The sequence below is a fragment of the Carassius gibelio genome, chromosome A11, assembly GCF_023724105.1.
Source record: "Carassius gibelio isolate Cgi1373 ecotype wild population from Czech Republic chromosome A11, carGib1.2-hapl.c, whole genome shotgun sequence".
Classification (NCBI taxonomy): Eukaryota; Metazoa; Chordata; class Actinopteri; order Cypriniformes; family Cyprinidae; genus Carassius; species Carassius gibelio.
In genome coordinates, this window is record NC_068381.1 from 9,541,961 (window position 1) to 9,548,707 (window position 6,747).

At 36.1% G+C, this 6,747-nt stretch overlaps 2 long non-coding RNA genes across 2 annotated transcripts; both read left to right on the forward strand.

Moving 5' to 3' along the window:
- The first annotated feature begins 2,788 nt into the window (after window positions 1-2,788).
- LOC128022269 (uncharacterized) lies at window positions 2,789-3,977 on the forward strand. The gene is made up of 3 exons (XR_008185890.1): window positions 2,789-3,030; window positions 3,474-3,726; window positions 3,882-3,977. It is a non-coding gene; the product is annotated as an uncharacterized LOC128022269 (long non-coding RNA).
- Window positions 3,978-4,054: 77 nt separating this feature from the next.
- LOC128022270 (uncharacterized) lies at window positions 4,055-5,912 on the forward strand. Its single transcript, XR_008185891.1, has 3 exons — window positions 4,055-4,109; window positions 4,238-4,302; window positions 4,956-5,912. It is a non-coding gene; the product is annotated as an uncharacterized LOC128022270 (long non-coding RNA).
- Window positions 5,913-6,747: the final 835 nt, after the last annotated feature.

Here is a 6,747-nt window from a genome sequence, read left to right on the forward strand (position 1 = left end):
TTAATTGTCATTAATATCTCACCCTCATGTCGTTCCAAACCAGTAAGACCTCCGTTTATCTTTGGGACACAGTTTAAGATATTTTAGATTTAGTCAGAGAGCTCTCAGTGCCTCCATTGAAGCTGTGTGTACGGTCTACTGTCCATGTCCAGAAAGATAAGAAAAACATCTTCAAAGTAGTCCATGTGACATCAGAGGGTCAGTTAGAATTTTTTGAAGTATCGAAAATACATTTTGGTCCAAAAATAGCAAAAACTATGACTTTATTCAGCATTATCTTCTCTTCCGTGTCTGTTGTGAGAGAGTTCAAAACAAAGCAGTTTATCATATCCGGTTTGCGAACGAATCATTCGATGTAACCAGATCTTTTTGAACCAGTTCATCAAATCGAACTGAATCGTTTTAAACAGTTTGCATCTCTAATACGCATTAATCCACAAATGACTTAAGCTGTTAACTTTTTTAATGTGGCTGACACTCCCTCTGAGTTCAAACAAACCAATATCCCGGAATAATTCATGTACTCAAACAGTACACTGACTGAACTGATGTGAAGAGACAACTGAAGATGAACACCGAGCCGAGCCAGATAACGAACAAAACATTGACTCGTTCACGACAATAGACTGACTCATATTCCGGGTAATCAATGCAGTGTGAAAGTGCAAAATCTAGCGACAATTGGGAACAATTACCGGAAAACACTTTACCCGTGTATTTTCCGGAATCGCAGTGTGAAAGGGGCTATAGCCGGCTGAATGTAGGCCTACTGGATCAGTAGATTTTCTTAAAGTCACAGTCTTTATATTAATTGAACTGCAACAACAAAGAAATCACTCACTGCTCTTGATTAAAACGCTTTTGTAACTTTAATAAAGAACAATCTTTCATTTATACAGTCCAATATGCGATGCTGTTACATTTAATTCAATTTCTGAACCTAAAACTAATGCTAGACCTCCCTAAAAGAAAATCACTGTTTATTTTATTTGTATCTTTACTCTATTGTATTTATTTGTGCTGTTGCTCATAGTTAGATTTTTTTTTTAAGTGTAGTTTCTCCATAAACATAGCACATACCGAAAACCGTGACTCCAAAATGGTGAAATTCTATCTGGGAAAACCCAACGCATGGTGAATTCTTTGGGGGGATAACATATGAAAGCTGAGTGAGTTCAAGCCATTTCATTTTGTCCATAGCTTTATCGTAACAAAAGTTATGGCTGAATCTGAATTTGGCTGATAGCTATGATTTCCCGGAATGGAATTTTGAGAAAAACGGGTTTAAACTGAGACGTGTTTCACTTTCACTTCTACTTAACGACCGCTGTCTGTCAGGAGCGCTAAACTGCATCATTACACAAACAGACTAACGTTACCCTGGAGAGGACAGTTTTCCGTTGTTTATTATGACGGGCATAGTCTCTGAACTTTTGATCACCCCTTGTATGTTTGGACAGCACGAATGGTGTACCTTGTAGTTTGGAGAGCGAGCGCAGCACACCTGTGCATATTACAGACTGTCATCAGACTCCTCCTCTTGAGTAACATCATCTGATCCTTCATCTCTGGATGAGACATAGTCCAACAGCCTATAACATCTTTTAGGGCAATGACATCACCACGACTGAGCAGACTAAGATCTCATGATATTAATAAATAAATAAAAAACTTTGTATGCCGTAGTTTACACAGGACTGGTGGGAAATGTGCATTGATACACATTTATTATATGTTACTTGACTTATTTTGATAGGGTGAACTGTTTTTGTGGTGTTCAGAGAAAGTAGCCTACCTCCGCAGCACTCTTAACATTGAGAAAAAGACCGTCTTTAATGCTTGCTGCTGACATGATGTTATAGAATAATAATTGAGTGAAACCCTAATTTAGACAAAAAAAATTACATACAACCTATTTTTAGAATTTCCTAGAGCAACGTCTGACGGGTTTTCCCAGATCGCATCACACAAACACACACACACTACTTGTGGTAAATGGTCAAAGAAAGCATTCACAGAAAGAGATGTATGCAAAGGAACGTTTAGACGAAGTGGCAGACGAGTCAGTTACAGGCATTGCCACATCTTCATATGTTAATATGGTTGTTTGTTCCTGTGTGTGGTAGATAGTTGCTTAAAACCTGGCCTGCAATTTTCTGTAAACTGTAGCGAACAGTTGAACACTACATTAGCTCTCACAATACCATAGAACACTAATTGCAGATATTTAAAAATGAACTGTCCTCATATATTTGGAGTTTATTCAGTAATGTCAGATGTTAAGGTCATGATGAGTTTGGAACATCTAAAAATATATATATATTTTTTCCTCTGAGGCAAGAATTTTTCTAGGTTAAATTGCCTAACGTTATTTGACGCAGAAGGGTAATTCCTCATAGCGGTTTCAAGATCCTCCTTTTCTTGGCACTGATAGTACTCTTAATGGTGCTAACACAGTCACATTTACAATGAGTGTGCCTTAGCCTGTCCACTGTGTGACAGATCCGGGTTTACTTGTTCGGTTTTAGTGAAAGGCAATGAGCTCATTGGCTTCACAAGAGAAGAGTTTACACGTAACAGGTAACACAAGTAATTACAGAGTTGTAATGTTTGTCCAGAGTATTTACAGATCCTAGCAGAAATTAGAGTTATATGGTATATATATATAACTTGAATGAATTAACATATGTTTCTGCGTGTGTTTTGATTTTCATACGAAATTTCCTTTAAGCACACATGGATGTTTATTAACATTAAACAGGCACAAAATTATCTAAATGTACATGCACTCTAAAAAACGCTGGGTTGTTTTTTCAACCCAACTGCTGGGTTGAGGCCGTTTAATAGGACTTTGGGATGTTTTAACCCAATTTTGGGTTGAAAATAACTTTCTTTTTTAACCCAGCGGGGTGGGTTGAGGACGCGGACGTGAAGGAGAGCACGCACGTCACGTCAAAATCGTACGTCTCCAGTGCGAGCAGCCGCCATTTTCTCAGCGTGATAGAAGCGAGAAGCGAGTGAAAGACTATGGTAAGTAACGTTGAATATTCAAAATGTAAAGTTATCTTTTATTGTTTACCCGTTTGTATGAAAGGCGGAAGGTTTTATGAAAGGCGGAAACAAAGGAGCTTAACGTTATATATAAAAACGGACGCGGTTTTCGCCTCGGACACGGAGGTCTTAACTGCCTCATGTAACGTTACTGAACGGAGGATGTACTTTTAATATAACGTCTGTGAATGTATTTTGTCATATTTACATAAGATTTTACATTATCTGTTCTCTTTGAGGCGTTAACAGACGGTTATGGTCACGGTTACGCTCATGTGAATTTGTCTTTTTTTTTCGCGGTTAAACTGAATGTATGTTTGTCTCCTAAAGGAAACGGCATTGTGTAGTAAAGACTAGCATAATTATTTTGAGGCTGATGAAGTGGTAACTGTTAAAAGTATGTTTTACATGTAATATTTCAGACTTGTCCAGCTCCTGTCTTCATTGTCCTCGCGCTGAGAGTTAAAGACACAGAAGCTGTTTGTGTGAGGAGTCACAGACCTGTGTGAGGATGAGGAGGAGGTGTTCTTCTGAAGAGAGGGACAGACGGTTTAAGGAGAGTAAACTTCAGAATAACATCAAGTTATCTTTATTTTTACTAAGACTAAAATAATGTGTGTTTTTTTTAGATGTTGAAATCCAGAGACAAGATAACTTCATTCTTTTGAGACTGATGTGAGTTAAATTATTATTACTTTTTTTTTTAGAAAATTAATGTTTCTGTTGTGTCCTGCCTGTTAACTTCACATTTTGATGCAAAAACAGTGTGATTTTATATATGTATGTATATGTTAATATTTTATTGAAACCATTGATGTCCCTCTTTGCAGAACTCAAACTAACTGGAGTTAAGGACACAGAAGTCTGCTTGTGTGAGGAGGTGGTTTTCTCAGCTTCTTCTGAAGAGAGGGAAAGATCGTATAAGGCAAGTAAACTTCATAATTTCATGTTATCAGTTGTTGTTGTGTTTTACTAAGAGTAAAATAATGTTTGTTTTTTGTTTTTGTAGATGTTAAAAGCAAGAGACATGGGAGAGCATCATTCCTTTGAGATTTTATGTAAGTTATTTTTAGAAAATAAATTTTTCTGTAAACTCCTGCCGGTTTACTTCACATTTTGATGCAACAACAGTGTGATTACGTGCTCATTTCATTAAGACCATTGATGTCTGTGTTTTTTATTGCAGAACTCAAACCAACTTTGGAGTTGTCTGATTTGGAGAGTCATTATTCTTGGTCTTCGCTCTTAGAGGTAAAGTTCACACAAAAAATCATTTACTTGCCCTCAAGTCATTCCAAACCTATAAGACTTTTGTCTGTCTTTACAACATAAATTAATATATTTTTAGTTTTCTCATAATATTTGTTAATCCATTTATAGTTTAGATAATCAGTATTTTCAAGCTTCATAAATATAGAGTTATTGTAGAAGTAAATTCTGATATTTATATATGAATACATCTTAAATTATATGATAGCAAACATGTATGTTCAAAATAAAATACTGGTCTCCCAGACCAGCAATGGAGGACACAAAAAGAGAATATTAAATATATTCATATGTTTTCCAAAAAATGATCAGATTTTGTATGAGTCTGGAAAAACATGAGGAGAGTAAATTATAAACATTTTAATTATTTGGTGAACTAACGGTTTGAAGAGCAGCCCTCCATGTACGTGAATATTGTGAGGTATGTGAATGTCATGTCTGTTTTAATGTTTCAGTAAAGAAGCTTTCTGAAAGCATTCTGGAGCGCTGTGGTGGACTGAGACATTAAACAACCGCACAAAGTGTTGAAACTTTAAAACCGATTATTTACCTATCCTTACGGATGTGAATACACCTCTACCTGAAAATGGATAGTTTAAATAAATGTTTAATTTTTTCAAATGTGTTTCTCTTAGGCCACTGATGAAGAACAGGCAGTGACTGGGATGAATCCTGGTCAGAGAGGAGAATCTTCTTTCCCCTAAACAGCAGTGGTTTTAAAGGAGGACGCTGCCCTGGATGATGTAGATGTCACATGCTGTGCAGATGGGGTTTCTTCATGATTACATCAGTTATGCTAAAGAGATCATGAAAATTGACTGTGATGCATGATCTGTATTCATGGACTATGAAACAAACTGTAAGTGTATAATTTGTTTAAAAAAAAAAGTTAAATGCTTTTTCTGTGTTGTTTAGTAGAAGAGTTTACACTCTGTCATTCATACACCTGCTCACATTCTTTCACACACACACACATGCGTCTGTTAAATGTTATAATATCAAAGTTAATGTTGTGATTTGTGTACTGTCATGCCAGAATAGTTGGAAAAAAACCTAACTAATTGTAAATTTATTGTATGTGTTTTCGTATATTTTTATACAATATATACAATTGAACAAAGTCCAATTTGATTTTAAGTTATATTCATCAAATGTTCAATGCTTTCTTCTAACATGTTACTTTTTGACTTTTCTCTTGTTTTTTAATAAATATTTTCCTTTTGGTAATTATTATTTGTGTGTAAAAGTGATATTTAAAATGAACAACATTTGTAGGTTTAATGCCTAGCTCAATTTGGGTTAATTTTAACGTAGAAATGCATTGTTTCCCCACATGGCTGCACTCTGCGAGTTTATTTTCTGCCAGCAGGAGGCGCTAAGAGCGGGAGAGGTAGGTTTCTCCGGTAACGGCTGCAGAGCGGTGCTGAGCTCACAAACGCTGCCTTATCAAGCACATTCGAAATGATATCGAACATTTTCTAAATACAGTAGTTTTCCTTCTGAAATACACTGATAAAAAACACCCGCTCTGTTTTTTTAAACCCTGCAATATAGTCATTTTAAACTATAAAAAAGGCAACCCAGCAGGCTGGGTTAAATATGATAACCCAACTCGTTGGGTTAAAACAACCCAGCGCTGGGTTCGTCCCTTTTTGACCCAGCGCTGGGTTGTCAAAATAACCCAAATTGGGTTGTTTTCAACCCAGCAGTTTTTAGAGTGTGACATAGGCTCAAGAATGAAATATTTTGGCATCTATATGTCCGATTCACTAATAATTTTGCAACCAATAATTAACTGCCAAAAAAAAAAGAAAAATTGTGTTTATTCCCAGTACGAGTAAATCTTTTTTTCTTTTTTTTTTCTTCCTAGGTCATATTTTATTTCATAGCTTCATGATAGTGTAGAGTGTGATCGAATGCATGCCGGTACTTGATGTCATCATGAAAAAAGGAAGTGCAACTTTACAAATTATGAAATATTTGGTAATTTATTATTTGCATCTAACATTGTTTTATTCTATGTTGTCCACAACCTAATTAGAGCAGACATGTGACCCATTTTTGGGTCACAACCACTGATCTCTAATTCTCTATTAAAGACCAGCTGAGAACTACTGTTGTAAATCATTGGTGTCCCACCCCCACCAGCCCTTTCCAGGGGCTCTATCTGTTGTCCTGACAGCAAAGTCTGTCCACTGGAGAATCTGCCCTATTAAAACAATACAATACATCACACCCATGTGCAAAGACGAAAGTGAAAATAGATTTGTAAAACAAATAGTGGAAGTAAAATAATAGTCAGACTGAAAGACTTTGTCTTTCTTTTGGAAAAGAACCTACAATCGCATTTGACCAACTTCTGCTTTTTTCTTCTTTTTAAAATCAGACCCACAGATATTCTCCCACATTTTCGTAGAAGTTTGGAGG